The 21,411-nt window shown below is 43.6% G+C and overlaps 1 pseudogene; it reads right to left on the bottom strand.

Annotated features, from left to right (window-relative positions):
• Positions 1-19,607: 19,607 nt before the first annotated feature.
• On the bottom strand, positions 19,608-20,091 carry LOC114623088 (annotated as a pseudogene).
• Positions 20,092-21,411: the final 1,320 nt, after the last annotated feature.

The following is a 21,411-nucleotide window of genomic DNA, read 5'->3' as shown; positions in this document are numbered from 1 at the left end:
TTAAGTTACTGAGAGTGGATCTTTTTATGCCCTGTGCCTCCCATGAAGCCCTGCCTTTTCTTTTGCTCAAGCTCATCTTGTGTCTCTCGGGAGGGCTTTGGAGTGTTCTTGATAGCTCCTGCACTTCTCCTGCCAAGTGCGTGTTTACTCATTCACTCATTTTTATCCCCGACCTCTCGCTGTCTTCTCTGAACCAGATTTCCTTGAGTACTACATGTCTGAAGGCCACTGCTCCTGGATGTTGATTTTATACTTGCTACTTTTTTAGGTGATCTAACCACTCATAGACAGCTTCAACTAAGGATTTTTAAGGTTTTTCCAAATATATAAATATGTCATCTGAAAGTAGGCATAGCTTTGCCTGTTTTTCAAAAACTCATTTTTCCTTATTATGCCACAATTTTCGAAGCCACAGATGAAAACAGTAATTATTATTTACTTCATAATTTTATTGTGCACATAAAGTGATTATGTAAAATATGTAAAATGCCTGGAACTATGCCTGGATTGCAATAATCCCCTAATTAATGGTACAGTTATTGAGTATACAGAGGATATATAATATACAAACATGCATAGAATGCATGTGAACATATATAGAATACATATGAATGTATATTCTCTCTCTATAGGAATATATATGTAGAGTATATGTGAACACACATATATATAAACTCATGTTTGATAGAATGAAAGCTATAGAGTTAAGCAGTTCTTCCTAATAGTAAGCATTTACACACATTTAATTTGGAATTATTATGCATGATAAAATCACTTTCTGATTAGTGCTTGAAATGTTTTGATATTATTTAAGTGCTATCCTCACAGCATTTTATCAATGCCGTATATCATTTGTTTCTATTTCATAGTTTTCTTGAGATTAGAAATAAATAAATATGCACTATTATTTAATTATGTCATGTATATTTAAACAAAAAACATACAATGTGTGAACAACTTTCATTGGTTATAATCCTTGTATTTTAAGACTTTGTTTCTTAGGACATTTCTGTTGATTCTAGGTTGTGTCTTCAGTCACACTTTCTCCCATTTCTAGAATTTTCCCCATGGAGTTTCTTATTTCAATCATGAGTTGTTAACCATTTTCAGGGGGTAGTGCTGATGTTATCACAATGTAGTTAGAATTTGGAAATGTCGGGTACAGCAAGGATGGAATTAGATCCATGGTGCATGCAATCCACAATAACTTAGTGCCAAAGCTTAAACACTGTCTCTAATTAAAACCTGCCCATTTCTCTGATGGATCCTTAAGTCACCAGAGCCAGTACCCCATGGCTTTACTCTATGTATCCTTATATCGAGAGTAAGTGGGCAGTCTATTTGTGTCTCCCCAGATGTGACTCCCAAAAACTGTGTCTTTAAGAAATTTAGATTGGGCTGGTGGCATGGCTCAGCAGGTAAAACTGCTCAGTGTGTAAGCCGGGCGTCGTGAGTCTGATCCTGGAACCGACGGAAATGTGGAAGGAGAGAACTGACTCCACAGAGTGTCGGGAAAATTTAAAAAGGGCCTACACAGCGGCGCAAGCCCGCCGCCGTGGCGGGTCCCACATTAGGGAGGGAGATCCTATGGTTCCAGCGGCCTGAGGGCCTTGGCGGCGGCAGGCCCCAGTAACACGAGGAAGTCCTTGGTTCCAAAAAGATTTATTGTCATGACGGATAATAGATGGATCTAGGCGTACCCCCCAAAAACTCAGGGCAGTCCCGAGTTATATAGGGAGGGAGAAAGGGGGAGGATTGGGGGAGGATCTGGGGGAGGAATGTTTAATTTTCTCTGCCCTCTGGCCTTCATTAGTATGTAAATCTCTAGGGCCTGAGGCCTATAGCCTGGCCTATGTGACTCTATGGAAATGTGGCTGTTTTCAGGATCCTAGATGATGGGAGGTACCGAACTCCTGCCGGTTCTCACGTAGAATTCCATGGAGAATCTCGGGGTTCTAAGTACCTGCTCAACCATGACCCAGGATACCCTTATGCAGTCCCATAACAGAGTTGTCCTCTGATCTTCTTCACACGTACTCCATGACACGCATGCATGTTCCCCACCCCTTTCTACCCCCCCACAATACGATGATAATAATAATAATAATAATAATAATGTTGTTTTTAAAGAAAATAATCATACTTTGTAAAGCATGCTTCTCCCCTGCTCTGCTTTGCTAATTGACATAGTTTGTGAGTTTTGGAAGAGCCATCTGTGTGCTATAACTAGAACAGTATATTTTTCTTCTTCCAAATGTCTGATGAGTTAAAAGATCCCAGGGTCCCTAGCATAACGGCCCACAGCATGTGCTTAACGCTAGAAATGGCTGCGTGTCTCCACTCAAGATGGGGTCAAGAAGAAGGACAAAAGGAGTATAAGGGAACGAGAAAAGGTGAAAACTCACGGCTTAGGAGAAGTAGAAGCACAAGCTAGGACAGAGCCATTCAGCCACACGAGGGGTCTCTGACCCTGCTGGGCTTCCGTTTAATGGCGTCACTAGAGTTTGAATCTGAAATGTCTCCCATTGGCTCATGGTTTGAACGCCAAGTCGTCAGCTGTCAGTTTTGAAGAGGGAGTGGGGCAGGGAGAGGTGGGGCGCACTCTTGTCTGTGGGAGGTCCGTGGTGTGTTCTGTACTGCAGGAAAATAAGACAATGACAACTGCACAGAGGCCAGGAGTGTCAGTGCCCGAGGTGCACAGAAGGGAGGGATCATAGCAAAGCCAACAGCCATTTCTCCATCTGTTTATCCATGAGGGTCATCTGATAGATCTTAGGCATCATAGACAAATGGCTATGGTCACCAGTGAACCAAATATAAAGCCTCTGCTTTTATGGATGGTTATCCTCTCTCTCTCTCTCTCTCTCTCTCTCTCTCTCTCTCTCTCTCTCCCTCCTCGCCTTCTCTCCTTCCTCCTCTTTCTCTTTCTTTATTCTCTCTCTCTCTCTCTCTCTCTCTCTCTCTCTCTCTCTCTCTCTCTTTCTCCCTGTCTCTTAAATTAAACAGGCAAAGAAAAACCTCTGGGAGGCTAGCCTAAAATTCGCTGTGTAACCCAAGATGAACTTAGACTTGTGACAATCCTCTTGCCTTAGACTCTAAAACTCTGTGATCACAAGGGTCAGCCAACATGCCCAGCAGGCTTGTGCGATTTCATGTAAGTTCAGCAGCAGAAACAAGGGCTCTGAAGAAGGATAGAATCAATGTGGGGGAAGAGAAGACCTCTGAAAGGCCTCTGCATGTACCACTAAGATTTGAAGAAGGCAGGAGAGTGAGGCAGAGTGGGGAAGGGTGTTTCAGATGATGGACCTACAAGCCCGGAGGCTGGTGTGTATGTGTACAGAAGCAGACATCGAAAATAGTGTATGGATGTCTCAGGGCCGGGGCAGAGTTTACTTGCTGTGAAATTAGGGCGGTTCTTTGGTTTCAGACTAAGAGTGATGTTACCTGGCTTATATACTTCTAAAAAGGACCCTCGTGGCTTTGTGTGAGGCAAGGGTTCCAGGAGAGAAGTGGAGAAAGTTGCACAGAGAGAGAAAGCTGACACTCCCAGAAAGTGGGTCATTGTTTACACTGGGATGCAATGCAGTGGATTGACAGAGCTAACGGGATACCATCAGGATGTTCCCTGGACCTGTGGATGCTGTGGTGTGAAGGAAAAGTCAACTCCCCTTCAGTGGCCTACTGTGGAGCAACGGTTTCACTGGTGGTGAGCTTTGAACTCTCAATCTTCCTGTCCCAACCTCCCAAGTGCCGGGAGAACAAGCATGCTCTATCGCACCTGGCTGGAAATGATAATTAAAACCTCTTTATTTCGACGTTTTTTTCTATGATGATACACACATCCTTCAGAATGGTAATCCTACTTTGACAGGTTTTTTTAACCTAAGATAACAAAGGGTGTGTTCGAAGATTTAGCTACAGATACGATATGATGCTTAAATAAAAATGGACTTTCTCAGAATCATAGAATTTAGGGGTATCAAGAGTAAATACCCCCCGGCAATGGGCAAAGAGACACCTCGTTGGTGGTAGTATTCCTTTAATTTTTATTTATTTATTTTTTAAGATTCATTTATTTTATTTGTATGAGTACACTGTAGTTGTCTTCAGACACACCAGAAGAAGGCATTGGATCCCATTAGAGATGGCTGTGAGCCATCATGTGGTTGCTGGGATTTGAACACAGGACCTCTGGAAGAGCAGTCAGTGCTCTTAACCACTGAGCTATCTCTTCAGCCATGGTGGCATTGCTCTTCTATCAGTCAGGGGAGGACAGAGCTGATGGCAGGTCTTCGTTCACTGTAGCTTGATGCCTGGCTTGGTGGCCAAAGCTGTTTTATCCCTAGGATTCATACAAATCTAATCCAATCCAAGCAAATCCAGGCAGCACAGGTTTTGTAAGAGGAGAAAGACAGAGACTTGCATTCTGCCATGCCACCAGGTATAGGTGGGGAAGGATACGCACAGATCTGCCCTCGAACCCATGACACAAGTAGCCGTAGACACACAGAGTGCCACCTACCAGCACTCAGCACAGTCAGGGAGGAGAAAGACAGACAAGACTTTGGAGCACCAACTTATCCATAGTCCTGCCTTCCTGCCCATGGCACAGTTGGGCCATAGACACTGCTTGCAGCCACCCAGGAGCCCACGGCCAGCAACCACAACGAGCAAGTGTGTGGTAGAGCAGCTTGAGCATTGTGAAGAAAGATGGAGCTGGAGACTTGAGATTGGGAGGAGCAACCTGCTGTGAGTGGCCAGTGCCACCACCAGGTACCATGGTGAGATCCCAGCTGAAGACAATGTCTGTGTCTTCACAGCAACGCAGCAGCAGGGGTTGGTGTCAATGTCTGTGGCTCATGTTACCAGTAAAGGCTGCTGGGACCAGGGACCATGAGGATGTGCAGGGGCTTGTGCATAACTGGCCCTACCCCTCACTGGGGGCAGCACATGAAACAAGAAGGTCTAGGTCAGCCCAAGAGCAGGGTTCTCTTTCTATTTGGTCCTTCCTACTGGGTGTGGTTTTTGTTTGACATAGAGACAAAGGCTCATCTTGGACCAGGCTCAACTGTGCAATTCCCTGTCTTCTGGTACCTGAGACAGCAGAGCCTTTGAGGGAGGGCAAAGCAAGACAGACACAAACTCAGGTGGAGCAGCCTTGGGTAAAACTGGGCCTTTTCACTTCCTGCCTGCTTCAGAGCCTCCTCTCCATGCTTATTCACAAAGGTGATGTAATGTGGGACTTCAGAGCTAGACTCTAAAGTCTACCGTTAAACCCTGGCTAACCAAATATCCTTGGATTCTTCTTTTCATTCACACATCAAAAGGAGTGTTAAAATGTTGTGTATTACAGGAAGAATGTAAGGTTTCGATGGGTGGAATCTGTGAGATCTTAGAAGACAGTCACACAGCCGGCTGCCAAGTTGCTAGCTATGTCTCCGTCACCACCCAAGCCAACTCCATATCACAACCACCACAATCATCACCACCACCACCGTCACTACCACCATCACCACAACCACCACCACCACCACCATCATCATCACCACCATCATCATCACATCCTCCTCCTCCTCAATCACTATACCACCACTGTCACATGACCACCACAACCACCACCACCCTCCCATCAGTGATGGTCAGAAATAATGATCCTCTTTCAAAATTGTGTCTTAGATTCATATTATTTTATTTTTTTTAAAAAATATTGCCTGGAAAGGGTGGTGGCGGGGGCACAGAGTAGGACTCTGGTGATGGCTTTAAAGTCTGAGGGTCTCAGGGCTTTCTAGCTCTCTAACTGTACTGGAATGCTGATGATACCTTGTAAAAAGTCCTAAAAAGTTTCTTGTTCTTTCTGAGGGTAAAAAGCTGCTGGTTTAGGCAATTGATACCTATAGCCTAACAGCAGGAGATTAAGTAATGTAGCCTTTGTTCTATCTCAGCAGGAACTCTTTCAACCTGCTAGTCGCAGGAAGAAAAATGGACACTTAGAAAAGTGGTTGTAGTGTTTATTACTAAGTTGTAAAAAGTTTCCTATGACAGCTATCTAAGAGGGAAAGCAGAAAGATCCTGGGGGGGGGGGAATTCTTTTCTATCTCCTCTCACCTCTTTGTCCTCAGTACTTACACATCTTTCAGAATGCATGATCACATGTCACAAAGTTCATCACAAGTTCACACCAAAAATCAAATCATAAATTGAAATAGAAGTTTACAACAGAGAATGTTTACATGCATATCCATTAGGAGTAATTATCTGGCTAAACATCCATCACCTGTCTCAGATCCACAGGTTCACTGAAGGAATAAAACTATAACTAAGTTATCAATGAAGTTTTGTATAGATAATCTCAGCCAATATTTTATCTTCTGTCCTAGAACCTATAATAAATTGTTAGTTCCCTTTTGATGACCTTTGGTTAGTTGTTTTACGACCTCTTGGAATGTGCTCTGAGTAGGAGAAAGTCTGGTTGCTATCTAAGAGCAATTAACTGATGACACTTGGGAGACTGACAGAGTTCTCATTGCAGTTTTGACTATCAGAAAGGGACCTAATAGCAGTCCCACTATAAAAGAGCTTAATAATCATTGATATAATTTTAGGAACTCTTATAGGATCATCATTAAGACTTAAGAAGTCATCTATTTGTCTATATAGCATCACTACAAGATGGTACATCTTCGTGGATCTGCAGAGATCTGCTCCAAAGTGGTGTGCTATTGCTTAGTGATTGTTATATATGTTTAATAATAACAGGAAAAGCATATTAATAGCAGGAATCTTTCCTAAAATGAATCCCTTACAGCCTTGCTGAATAAGGAAGAGCCTGTCACAGATTATATAATAATCCAAAGCAGACCATCTTAGAATGATCACCTGCTAGTTAATAGCTTATCCCATCATGGCTCCTGACAAAATACCACATTGTAACCCGGCAGATGAGTCAGCATCTAGGAGTTCAGCGGCATCCTATCCACCATCAAGTCTTTACCGTTGGACATCCAGTGACTGCCATTGCTTAACAGCTAAAATGGTGACATGGCTTCTACCCATTCTGTTGCCCCATTCCCATTTAGTAGATCAAAAGGCACAAACATTGGTGTTTAATTTTTCAGAGTATTTGGGAACAAAACCATGGGGTCAGCATCATACACGTGTGTGTGTGTGGTGTGTGTGTGTGTGTAAGAAGTCTGCTTCTCATATTATAAGATAAGGCTTATAATATGATTAATACAGACCAGTGAGAGATGCAGACAGAAGGCTTTCCACGACACACACTTCAAGAGCTTAACTTGTTGATTCCCCTTTGTCTTTTTCCTTGTTTGGAATATAGATGTGATGGCTAGAGTTGCAGCAGCCGTTTAACTATTGTGAGGTGATCTTGAGGATGAAGCCATACACAAGGACTAGCCACACAGAGAAACCTGAGCATGCAATTCGAGTTCATCTTCTTCAGGCTCCACACTAAAATAAATAATAAATAAATAAAAACAAAGCCATGCATTAACCTATGCATTTTTCTTTGCCCCCTTACTCTTCCTGATCTAATAAACTTTATAAACTTTAAACATTTTGCCTGAAGCTTGGCATGGTGACCAGTGCCTGTAATCTGAACATTCAAAAGTGCTGCAGCAGGAGAATGTCAGTTTTGAACCCAGCCTGGGATATATAATGAGGCTCTGTCCTCAGCTCTCCACCCCCCCCGCCGAAAAAAATTATTTATTTTCCCATTGGATTGGTTAATACTAATGTTATTTTTTCATAGCAAAACACTTTCCTTATTTTTATAATCAATTAATAAATTAACCAGGTTAATACATTTATGTTAACAAACATGTGACATCACCAAGAATGTTATAAACAAGGTAACAAAGGAAGGCGATTCCTTTCTACTGTGTATAAACTCCAGCCAGTCTCAGTTTAAGGGTTTCCGTTAGATTGTGTATCCGCAGAAGTATTACACATACCCAAGTAGCGGTCCTCCAGGATATTAGTGACATTATGTGCACTTCATACCTAGTGGGAATTGGGCCTAAAATATGCTCCTTTGAGGGCATCATGATTTTTTAAAAGCCCCTCTTCCACTACAAAAAAAAAATCCATTTTCAAATGAGAAAGTGCGTTTAGATGATTGTCCCAAAACGAGTCATTTTCTGTGGAATATATTACTGTACATCACAAATGTCATTTGGAACCATCAACATCTGTGAGCGCATCTCAAAAGCACTTTAGTTCCAAAGCCATCAGCACACCTTCATTTCTGTATTTTTCTGCACTTTGCGGTCCCTTTCACCTCCTATGCTGTTTTAATGTCCATCAAGGAGTCCTGTTGGGAGTGGAAGTCAAGGGCTGTGGTTAACAACCGCCTCATCTCCAGAGAGTTCTCTGCCAAGTTCACGGGGTTATCCTTAAAGCTGAAAGACCGCCTACATGCTATTTTTAGTCTGAATGTTGCAAAAAAGGTGAATATACAGTGTTATTCTCAAGCTACTGGATTTCAGAAAATGAGCCTGGGTTTGGAGAGGCCTGGGAATTGTTTCTTACAGTTGTGGATACAATGATTCTCTTGCCCTTGTTTCCTTAATACCTGTTGCCAGTGGAGTAGTCATTTGTGGATTTCTCCAACATCACAGCTAAGTCCTTGATGCTCTCTTTAATGTCAAAGTTGGCACCATTCAAAATAGAACTCACGGCGCCATCAAGGGGCTCAGTGAATAAAGGAACTTGTAGCCAAACCCGACAGCTCAAGTTCAAGCTCTAGGACCCACATGGAAGGAGAGAAAGGATTTCTGCAAGTTGTCCTCTAACCTCTGTGGCATGCTGCCATCCACACACACACATGAACACACTAAATAAATGGATGAGTGAATAAATAAGTAATAATTATTTAAAAGTGTATAATGCATATCTTCATGAAAGGAGAAAAATCAAAGAAAACTTCCTAATTAAACAAAAAGCAATAGTCTTAAGATAATTCCATGGAGAATGGAACTAATCATTGCACAACTTTTAGCAGAGGGACCAAGAGAACACATAAGAGCCAATGCATGAGTGGCAATGTGAGCTGCCAAGGTCCACAGAGAGCATGCTCCCGAGCAGGAATAGCAGACAGAACACCTCCTTGGCCTGCCCAAGAAGTTTATGAAAAACAGGCAGATTTGTGGATTGAGAAAAGAGAGAGAACAAGGCAGAACTTACAAGTCCTGTGATCTTGTCCCTGCACTAGGGTTGGGCAGGAGGACATGCTCTGATTTCTGAACTGATGATTTGGATACATTGTGGAAAACGAATCAACATGGAGGCTGACTGCGATCAGGGAAGCTATTAGGAGACTGTTTCCACAATCAGCTGGGAAAGAGACCATGGCCTTCTGGTTGGAGAGCCCATGCAGACTGTTGGTGTACAGTGTGTAAGTTCAGCTGCATAGTCTGCAGGGGGTTTACAGACCTCACCTTTGTGCCTCTAGAATGGAAGGACTCCTGATTACACTGTGAAAGGTGTTGTCCTTGTTTCTGTTTTCCAAGTGAGGATGCTGGAGGCAAGAGGTTCAACAGTCACACGGAGTTACATAGCTGCAGACTCAACAGGGACTGAGTCCATCCTTAAGGACAGTGCTCTTGGGTGGCATGATCGTGACTTCTGGGGACTCAAGGCTGGTTTTCATGGGAGCAAGTAACAGGGAGGCATTTTGCTCCACATCCTGTTAAGTCTGATAGAGTCTGAGATGTTGTCTGTGAACACTTATGTAATATATTTGTGAATGAGTGTGCAGCTGTACTTGTGCACATATAGAGGTAAGAGGCCTTACAGGTCCTACTGAGTGACATCACATCATTCTGATGGTGATTGGGGCTCAGCACAGACATTTTGAATATGAACCTGTATATCAGTATTCAGAGCATAGCGTTCGTTCTGAGATTGGAAAACAACAATATTGCCTGGGTTCAGTTGGCAAGGCGCTTGCCGTGTAAACCTGAAGGCCAGAGTTTGAACTCCATGCTCATGTAAAATATGCCAGGCATGGGATATGTTCATGTAATCAGAACACTGAAGAGACAGATACAGGCAGGTTCTTGTCGATTACTGGCCTGTGAGGCTAGCCTCCTTGGAGAGTTTCATGCTAGTGAAAGACACTGTCCCCAAAAATGGCAGATGGTACCTAAGGAATGATGCTTGAATGTTGTCAATTAGTAGCAAACAGTGTTTGCATCCTGGTCTGGTTCCTTCCCTTTCAGTATGCCCCCCCCACATACACACATGTGCATATGCACATACACACACCTTTGGACACGAACACATACACATATGCACACACATGCACAATTATACATACATAAGAAATTGTTGGCCTTGATATTGGCACACTTCTTCCCTGTCAGCCTCTGGTATCTAGACAAGGCTTCTGAGAAGGAAAGATCACAGGATTGCTACAATCCCTAGACAAACGTCACTTTGGAGGACATTGTCTCCCCAGGTAACGGCAAGGAAGGCTCTGGACTTTTACACATGCAGCATGGTGCGGTGATGGATGCAGAGCCTGCCTCCTAATCTGGATGAGAGCTGTCCTTCCAGAAGCCTCTGTATGGATTATTTTGTAATCACACTCAGGCCATGTGGTCTCCTGAGTTCTCCCTGGCATATGCAGCTGACAGGCTGCAAGCAGAAGGCAGTGGAGAGAAAGCTGTTCTGTGCCTAGAGCCTGCTACAAAACTCCCAGACAAGCATGGTGCAGGCTGTGTTTCTCAGTGGGTCACTTGACCTGTGTTCAGCTTGAGCTGACTCCTCATGGGTTTGGTCAATGGTGTTCTCTTCCATTTACCCATATTCCCCAGCCTGGCGGTCATCTGTCAGGGTTTCAGTCATTTGAACATGTTCCTACTGAAGGACGAGAATGTGGACATTAATCAGATGTCTGTGAATGTCTCGAGGGCTTTGCCTGTGCAGACGTGCCGTCCTGTTGAAACCCCAAGCAGCAACGTCGGAAATTTATTGTTAGGCTTCAGACTCGTAATCACAGGATATTTTTCATGGAGATTTATTTTATGCTATTAGGTCTATATTATTTTAAAGGTTTAAGAAACTCTGGCTGTGTTTCATATACCCAACTCAGCTCACGTATCATGTAAACAGTGGGTTACTGAGATTTTGTTAGAGATCCTGATTGTACCTATAGCTACGAATGTATTTTTACATAGATAACTCTGTGTTTGCTTGCATATGTAAATGATTTGTGTGTCTTTGCATGTAGGAAATCATATATATATGAGAAATATATATGAAGTCAAAGCGATATCTTTATAGGGAACTGCTTGAAATTTCTCTGAGTGGTGCTGAGGAGAAGGCTCAATAGATAAAGTGCTTTCTATGTAGATTTGTGACCTGAGTTTGGATCTCCAGACCCTGTATGCATCTGTAATTCCAGTATTCTATGGGGAGATGAGACATGCAGACAGGACAATCCCCAGGGTCTCGTGGGCCAGTTAGCTTGCCATATGCGGGCAAACAACAAAAGACTCTGCCTCAAACAAGATAGAAGGTGTGGACCAAGACCTGAGGTTGTCCTCTGACCTCCACATACGCACTACAAGACACTTGCCCTGGCATTCACACATAGGAACATGCATGTACAGAGAGATATAAAAGATCTCAGAGCCTAGGTTCTGGTTGAGAACTAACTAGCTAACAGTAGTAATAACAGGTCTCACATTGACCGTGAGGATGGTCAGAACTGTTATGAGAGTCGCTGTTCCTTGCCACAGACTTGCCACAGACACTTAGGTAAAAGTCTTCCAGCATCATTGAGGTATAATTGTTAAATGAAAGTAATTTATCTCTTGAATGTATACAACTTATACCTTAATATATGCACACATTGTGGGATGACTACCACAAACTAATCAGCTCTCCTTTTGCATAGTAATGATTTTTTTCCATGAAGCTTTTGTTACGTTGCGTGGGCAATCTTTCTCTGCTGCTTTAACTGAGCACAGACGTCTATTTTTACTAAAACAACTCAGAGAATATTTCTTTACTAACAATATATGCACCTATATTTTCAATTGGTTTTTCCCCCTTATTCTAGATGTTACCTAGCCTTGGTGTGTGTGTGTGTGTGTGTGTGTGTGTGTGTGTGTGTGATATCCTGTTTGAGACTGACACTCAATATTCATTCTCCATATTTTGACTTATTGATAATTGCCATATTAAGATCTTCCTTCCTCCTTCACTCTTTTCCCTTCCCTCCCTCTCTCCCTTCCTCCCTCTCTTCCCTTCCTTTCTTCCTCCATCCCTCCCTTCCTCCCTCCTTCTTTCCTTCCTCCTTCCTTCCTTCCTTCCTTCCTTTTGTTCTGTTTTCCTTTCCTTCTTTCTCTCCATCTCTTCCTCTTTCTTGATTGCTCCTTTGTTTGAGACATGGTCTCATTCTATAGGCCAACTCTTGAACCAGCTTCCTGAGTGCTGGGGATATAGGAATGTATAACTACGTCAGATCTGCCCTTCTTCCTCCTCCTCTTCCTCCTCCTCTTCTTTCTCCTTCTCCTCCTCCTCTTCCTCATCCTCCTCCTCTTCCTCCTCTTCCTCCTCCTTCTCTTCTTCCTCCTCCTCTTCCTCATCCTCCTCCTTCTCTTCTTCCTCCTCATCTTCTTCTTTCTCCTCCTCTTCCTCCTCCTTCTCTTCCTTTTAGTAAGAAGATTTTAAGATCTGCCTTCTTTAAACATTTCAGATGTGTAGTACAGCACTGTTTCCTGTGGCCACCATGCTGCATGTTAGATCTACACTTAACTGGATGTTGTACTTTGACAGCCTGCCTGGCCACTCTCTTCTGTGCCACTTGCCACCAAAATCCTCTACCTGCTGAGAATTTGATATTTTAAAGGCTCCATATAAGAGACAATAAAGTATCTGTATTTTTGTTTTGTGATGAGACACGATCTTGCTCTGTAGACAAGGCAGATATCAAACCTATGATCCTCCTGCCTCAGCCTCCCGAGTGCAAGGATTATGGGAGTGTACTATCATGCCTGGCTCCTGAATTTGTAATTTCTACGCTGGTTTATTTTACCCACTCTCAGGCCCATGATCCCCCAGTTTCACCCATGTTGACACAGCCTAAGGGTTTTCTTCTGCTTACAATTTACTAATTTAGGAGTCTAGAGTGATCTCACTCTAGTTAGCTCAGCAGCTAAGATCACTTAATCTGCTTACAGAAGACCTGGGTTCAGTTCCCAGCAGCCACGTAGCTCTTCATAACTGTCTGTAATTCTAGTTCCAGGACATCTGCCCTCTAGTGGCCTCTTCTTGTAGTACACATGGGTAATACACACACAGACATGCAAGCATTCATATAATACAATAATAATAATAATAAAATGTAAAAAACAAAATAAAATGCACTCATTTTATGTTACTAATAATTAAAAATATTAAACACAATCAAAGATGTGTTTTACAAGGTTTTTCTCTTTCAGATTCATTCTTTATGTAGATAGATGTTTTGTCTGCAAGTCTGTGTGTACAGTGTGTGTTCCATGTCTATATAGGACAGAAGAAGTCATTAGATCCACTGGAACTGGAGTTATGAATGATTTGAGCTGCTGTGTGGAAGCTGAGAACTGAACCCAGATCTCTCACAAAAACAAGTATTCTTAACTCTCCAGCCGTCTCTGCAGTGCCCCGTTACACATTAAAATATACGTTTTCCAAATTAATGCTAATGGAATGAATGACTTCTAACAGCAAGTAAAGTGTTCCTAGACCAACCACAAATCTGGACACAGCCAAAGACCCGAAGTTCTCATTGGCCATTTAACTTTAGAGACCATGATAGGGTCTTTGAGAAGAAGATTTTACAAGCAGTCCTACCCTGACAGAGATCCAAAAACAACAGGAACAGTGAAATATCTCTTGTCTGGGTTCTTTTAAACTAGATTGTGACATATTTGTATCTTTGAATGTTGATCTGGTTATTTCTAGCTTGAGTCACCAAGTTGAATTAAATACCTGTGTAGCAGATTTTTCTTTTTTAAAGAACATTCTGGGAGTAGAATTCTAGCACCTACTGTTACTGCAGGCCAGCTCTTCACTCAGTGGGCGAGTCCCCTTCTGTGTCTGACTCAGCAGCACTCAGCAGACCCATTAGGGGACATGCAGGCAGCTCCGCCCACACAGAATGTCCACTGTGGGCTCTTTGTGCTGCCTGATTTCTATTGAATTGCCCACCCCCTCCATGTTGACTTTTAATAATGAACACGAAGGCAGACTACCATAATTCATTCATTCATTCATTCATTCATTCACTCACTCACTAACTCATTCAGCCATTCCTCACCAAAGAGAAAGTAAATCAGGATCTGGGTCATAGTCTTGTCAACTTAATAAAGACATGAAACTAGACACACCTGGGGAGAGGGAGAGGGACCGCAATCAAGAAAATTCCTCCACCAGGTTTGCCTTTGTCTGTGTCTGTGGGACATTTGCTTTTGATTGCTGGTTATGGTAAGAAGGCCTAGCTCTCTGTGGGCAGTGCCATGTTTCAGCAGGGGACCTGTGGTACCTAAGAAAGGTAGATGGGCAAAGCAGAAGAAGCAAGCCATTGACCAGCATTCCTCTGGGGCCTCTGCTTCAGTCTCCAGGTTTCTGCCTTGGTCTCCCTTAATGATAGGCTAGAAGCTGAAAGAAACCCTTTCCCTCCTAAGCTGCTTTTGTCATGGTGCTTGTTACAGAAACAGAGAAGGCCCAGAGGTAGCTCATTTGGTAAAGTGCTTGCCATGAAATCCAGCCCTCAGGAGGCACCTATAAAAATGCTGGGCTTGATAGCTTGTGCTTGATGTCCCAGGGCTAGGGAAGCACAGATAAGCAGTTCCTAATTGGCCAGCCCCAGGACAAAGAAGGATGCTGTCTCAAAAGCCAAGGTGGACCATGCCCGAGGAAAAATGATACCTGAGGTTGGCCTCTGAGGTCCACATGTGTATTCACATGCATGTGTCAGCATATACAGGAACACACAAGTACACATTTGCACGTACACATACACCATACATGCATACACATGGAGGTAAAGTGAAATCCATTTCTTCTTTGCTTTTATTTTTAATCATGTATGTGTGTGCACATGCTGCGTGTGCATGTGTGAGCAGGTATTCTCAAAGGCCACAATAGGGTTTATAATCTGTGGTACGTAAGAATGGTAGATTGACCAAGCAGGGGAAGGAAGCCAGTGACCAGCATTCCTCTGTGGCCTCTGACCCCTAGAGTTGGAGCTACAGGTGGTTGTGAGCAGCCTGAGGGCTTTATAACACCCAACTCTGGTCTTCTCCAAGAACAGCAAGTGCTCTTAATGGTGGAACCTCCCTCAGCCCTAAGTATCCACTCCTATGTTCAAGAGGAGCAGCACTGTCCCCACCCCCATTCCTAGAAGAAAGCCAGTGCCCTTTGCTGAGCCCGTGAAGCCCTGGTGGTTTGAATAAAATGGCACCCATAGGGAGTGGCACTATTAAGAGGTGTGGCCTTGCTGGAGAAAATGTGTGGCTTCGAAGTCTCAGAAGCTCAAGTCTGGCCAGTGAATCTCCTTCTGTTGCCCACGGGAAAGATGTGCAACTCTGAGTTCCTTCTCCAGCATCACACCTGCCTGCATGTTTCCCGCCAATGAAATGTTTTCTTTTATAAGAGTTGTTGTGGTCATGGTATCTCTTCACAGCTATGGAAACCCTGACTATGAGAAGCCCTGTGTGGTCCTCAGTGCACAGGGCTGGGTCCCTATTGTGTCACCTGCTCTTTTTCTCTGCCTCCAGTCCATCAGGCTTACTGCCTCTTACTGAGGGAGCCCTATCCACTCAGCCCTGAACTGTGGGACCCCATTCACTCAGCCCTGAACTCAGGGACCCCACTCACTCAGCCCCAAAACTGAGGGAGCCCCATTCACTCAGCCTCAGAACTGGGGGACCCTACTCACTCAGTCCTGAACTGGGGGAGCCCATCCACTGAGCCTCAGGCATCCACATTACCCAGCATGCTCTCTCTGCTTTCACAGGTGTGAAAAAAAAGTTACTCTTCCTTCACAGGTGCCCACAACCGTCCTGGCAATGAGCTAATTTAAACCACTGCTGTGATGCCTCTACTCTGTGCTAAACGTCCTGTTACTTAGAAAGAAACTTATGTATGTAAACAAACCCAGTGATTATTAATGAGTTCTTAGATGAGCCCCCTAAAGCAAAAGAAGAAACAGCTGGTATTAGGAAAGATGTGTTCCGCTTGAAGTGGCAGGCAAACAGAAGTCAACCCAAAGAAAAAAAGGGGGTGGTGCTAAACCACAGCCATACCCCACCCGAGACAGCTCAAATTTGATAAAAAAGATACTCAGAGCGTCTGCCACCCACATGGATGGCTGGTCTGACCCTCAGCAGGGTGTTTCTGGCTGCCTTCCTTGCGTTCCTCCAATTAACAGCACGACAACCTCGCAAAAGAGGAAGAGCGGCTGGTGTCATCAGAGTGGATTTCTTCTGGGAGGAGCCCCCCACTCAGCACTGTGTTCTCTCTAGGCATGTCTAGACTTGAGGGTTCATCCAAGTACATGACAGATGCTAGCTAACCCTATCCGTTCTCTTCTGGCTTTGGAGAAATCTTGCAACTCAATTCCATGACTGTGGCTCAAGAGTAGCCACAGGCATCGCCTAGACAAACTACTATGTCTCTGTCTCAGAAGCAAGAGAGGGCAATACACACCATGCTGTGCAGGGGTGTGGTGTGGCATGGTGTGGCTCTCCTGGAGGGCGGGGGACAGGTCTGCTTGTAAACGCCTATGGTGTGGCTGGAGTTTGAACTTAGGTTGTTCTGATCCCTGAGTCCTAGATTTTTAGTGCTATGCTTCTATGCTGACTCTCCTACTGCTGGCCCACCTAGGAGATCAAGGTCACTGTGCTGTGTAAGCATAATGAATGTATATTGAGTGATTAATACATACCAGGCATTAAGGACAGATCTATCTGTCTGTCTGTCTGTCTGTCTGTCTATCATCTGTGTAGCCCTGTCATGTGTTTAAGTTGCCAGATAAATATATATATTTGTGTATATATATATATATATATATGTATCTATGTATCTATCTACCCTCTATGACAAACCTATTCAGATCTATTATTTATCTAGAATTTATTTATTTATCATGTACTAACTATTATCAGTCTATTCACCTATTATCTCTTTTCTTATTACTGTCATCATCATCACCATAACCATCACCATCACCATCACCATCACCATCATCATCCTCATCCTCATCCATCTGTATCCAGTGATCTATTATTCCCATGATGAGGAAAGACACCCACCAATCAGGATCTGCAACAAAAAGCTGAGTTTATAGTTTGCTAAGCATGAGGAGCCCCTGTCACCCACAAAACTCGTAAGACAGAGCTGATGGCTGCAGTGTTGGAAAGCCATAGCCTTTAAAGAATGTGTGTGAGGAGGTGAGGCTAGGGGCTCAGGAGGGGCTTATGGGTTGTCAGCTGTGGGGCCTGGTTAATGGCATTAGCCTGCTGTTGCCTTTCATAAAAGTGAACTGTAACAATCTGGGGAGAATTTGAAATGAATTTTTGACAAGGATGGTCTACAAAGAGAGCACAATGTTTTTTCTCCTCAATTCTGGTTCTAGCAGCATTCTAGGCTTATGACAAGCCTGTGAGGAAGGCGGTATTAATACACTTTGTTTGATAGGAAGATTAGCAGATGGGCTTACAGACAGACCGACAGACAGACAGACAGACAGACAGGTATGTGTATCTCCTGGACTCTGAGATGGGTGAAGGTAGAGCCAAGCTTTTGATAACGACCACCTCTGCCTCCAGATCCAGCCTCTCCTTAATGTGACTCTTTCAGGGTTTGTGTTCTGTGAACAAACTGACCTGGCGCCAGCCTTCAAGTCCATGTACAGTTTAAATCTGGACATTTTATTCCCTCTGGCTCGTCATTCGCTCTGGGACCATTCTTCCTTCTTTCTGGCAACAGGTTTAACCACCTAGAAAAGAACACCCACAAGGCCAACTTCCTTGATGTGAAAAGCACAGCCATTTAAGGTAATTGTTCCTAACACGCCAGCTCCTAACCAGAACGTCAGGCTTGCTTTTGTGCAAAGGTTAAGGAGCAGACATTTGACTTCACAGTACGTCAGGACGGACAGATGACTATGAGAGATAATGGGAAATTATAGCCTAGCTGAACCTGCCGGCTGTGCTCTTGACCACATGATCAATCTTGGGAACGATTAAATGTAGATTAAGGGAAAAGGTAAGTCTTTATCTCTATAAATTCATACCCCATGTTCTATAGCTTTGAGGATGGGATGGCTGCAGTCAGTTTTTAAAGGGGACTGACTGCTACCACTAAGCAGCTGACTGATCTGGGGAACAGGAGGCTCAGACTGATATGGGAACAAAATCCCGGGGAGTGGTTTGGATCTCCCCGTGTGAGTAGTTTACCAAGGGTGTCTTACCTCTGTGTGGTGACTCAGCAGAATGTCTAGCACGTGGCTGGAAAGCTTACTGGTTAGTTTTAACTGTCAACCTCATGGAAGAATCATGTGGGAAGAGAGCCTTAAGAAGTATCTAGATCTGATTGGTGTGTGGACATACCTGTGGACACTGTGGGCCACATCATTCCCTAGGCAGAAGGTCTTCAACAATTTAATAGTGGAGAAGGCTAGCTGAGAGCAAGCTAGGATTCAGACATTTATCCTCTCTTGACTATCATAGGATGCTTTAAGTTCCTGCCCTGAATCCCCATGGTGACCGACTCTATTTTGGAACTAGGAGCCAGATAAACTCTTTTCTTCTTACATTGTTTTAGTTGGGGTAGTTGAACAACAGAAATGAAAGGATGACGCTAGGGTGGTAGCCACGACACAAAACTGAAGAGCGTTATCTATTCTACACACCAATCATCCTGCTATCTACCTACATCATATGATCCAATATGATCATATCTATCACCTACCTACCAATCTATCTATCATCTATCTATTTATCATCCATGTGTATCATCTATGTATCTATCATCTTTCTATCATCCATGTATGCCTATCATCTATGTTCTATATGTCTATCTATCTATCATCTGTCTATCTGCCTATCAATATCATATATTTATCTATCTATCCATTCAAATGTCTATTTGCCTACCTACCTATCATCTATCTATCTATCTATCTATCTATCTATCTATCTATCTATCATCTGTCTTCTACCTACATATTGCCTATTTGCCTATCACCTATTTCCAACCTATTCATATCTATTCATTATCTCTCATCTATGTGTTTTTCATAACAGTGTTCCATTGTATGTATAGAACAGTGTCATCACTCTCCCGGTCATTTGCACAAGGGCAGGTTCACCTAGTGAGGAGTTTCTCATAGAGTGTTCCATCTTTAAATAATATACAACTGCACTGCACGCTGGGTGGTCTTAGCAAAACAGAGACTCCCTAATCTTGCAGTTCTGGATGCCAGGGCATCTGCAGAGACATGTTTACATTGCAGTCTTTCTGTCTTTTCTTTCTTTCTTTTTTTCTTTCTTTCTTTCTTTCTTTCTTTCTTTCTTTCTTTCTTTTTTTTTTTGGAAAATGTTAGCATTTAATTAACCCCTGGAGTGGCTTTTAAGCCACCAGAACACAGGCACCTCCAACACCCTTAATCTTCTCTTCAGCTCTTCTGCTGGAGAATTTGGCCTTCACGATGACAGGTTGCTTAGGGAGCTTTCCCTTGCCCAGAACTTTGTAGTAGCCCGATCGCACAATGTCAATGACCGGAGCAGCTCCAGTCCTGTTTTTGGCTGCGTTGACCCGCGTCTGCTCGCTAACCAACGTCCATAATTTATCCAGGTTGACAGTTGGGCAGAAGCTCTGGTTCCTCTTCAAGTGGTAATGCCTCATACCAACTTTCCCGAAGTAGCCTGGATGATATTTGTCAAAGTTGATCCTGTGGTGGTGCATGCCTCCAGCATTTCCGTGGCCTCCTGGGTGCTTGCGGTGCTTACCGATGCGGCCGTGGCCGTGGCTCACGTGGCCCCGGAGTTTCCGGGTCTTCCCCAGTCTGGATGGCATGGCGGTGGCAGAAAAGAAAGAGCCTTTCTGCCTTTTCTAACTTCTGGGATTTGCTGACAGTTCTTAGCAGTCATGGTCTGGTATGCGCATCTCTCCGGTCTCGACCCCATTTGTATGTGTGGTATGCATATGTGTGTACGTGCATTTATGCTCATGCGTGCAGTGAGACAGGACGTCATTGTCCTGGAGCTCACTCACTAGGCGAGACCATCTGGCAAGTGAGCCCCTGGGAGCCACGTGACCCTGCCTCCCTGGCACTGAGCATTCTCAGCGTTTTCTCCACAGGTTATGGGGCTCAAACTCGGTCCTGATGCCGGAAAGGCCAACACTTTACTGACCACACCCACGCCTTTCTTTCTCCTCCTAAAGTTTTTTCAAAGCTTCCATAAAAAATTCAGCCCAGCTATTTATTCTCTATTAATATCTGCGGGAATGTGGGAGGTGGCATTTTCTAGGCAGGCTCCTCGACGCCTCCACGGTGACATTGTTTCTCAGTGATGTCACATGGCGAGGTGCTGGGTCCAGAGTCGTGGGTCCCATCAAGATAGATTTTGCTGACATTTTTGAACTCCCACCTTTTGAAGCCCTGGAATTATTTCATCTCTGTGTATGATATGACTCATACTGATAAACATTCCGCTGCCGTCTTATGAAGGGTAATTTTAAGTGACAAATGGGAACAGAAATGTCCTACTGGATGAGGAAAGCAGCAAAGTTTGAGGCGCTGCATCTGTTTTCTAAAAATAAGCATCCCTTTAAATTTAGCGTCTGGGAGCGCCACGTATGTGACGCCGTACCCTCTGTACGCTATAAGCGGTGTCATTCCGAGTCACACGAGCTTTGATGATATTACAGCGAGTGCAACAGCGTCTGAAGAACAGATCGTAGACAAAAATAACACACTGTTACATCAAACTCTCATCTTGAAATCTGAGATAATAACTGCACAATTGGACTCTCTCTTGACCTGACAGGAATTAAATAAGACAAGCATACACAAGAAGATGCCCACTAGACTCTCCATCCCTGTCCAACACTGAGATCACCTAATTGTTCTAATGTGTAGTTTGTTGCAGTTTTAATATTGTTCGACAACATTTGCAGATTTCACTCAACCAAGTCCTTCAAAACCAGGAATATAATCAGAACATTCTTTTGCCTTTGTCTTAATTTAATGGCTACTTAACATAATTTTGGATTCTTGCTATATAGCAAAAAAGAAAAAAACCAAGCTCAACAATGTTCAATTATTGGTACGTGAAAAAACAATAACGTTCATCTATGATGGCCAGCCAGTCTTCAAGGGTGAAGAAAAATAAC

This window comes from Grammomys surdaster, unplaced genomic scaffold, assembly GCF_004785775.1.
Source record: "Grammomys surdaster isolate TR1022 unplaced genomic scaffold, NIH_TR_1.0 193, whole genome shotgun sequence".
NCBI classification, from domain to species: Eukaryota; Metazoa; Chordata; class Mammalia; order Rodentia; family Muridae; genus Grammomys; species Grammomys surdaster.
The sequence above is the reverse complement of the archived record's forward strand: the minus strand, read 5'-3'. Positions and strand labels throughout refer to the sequence as shown.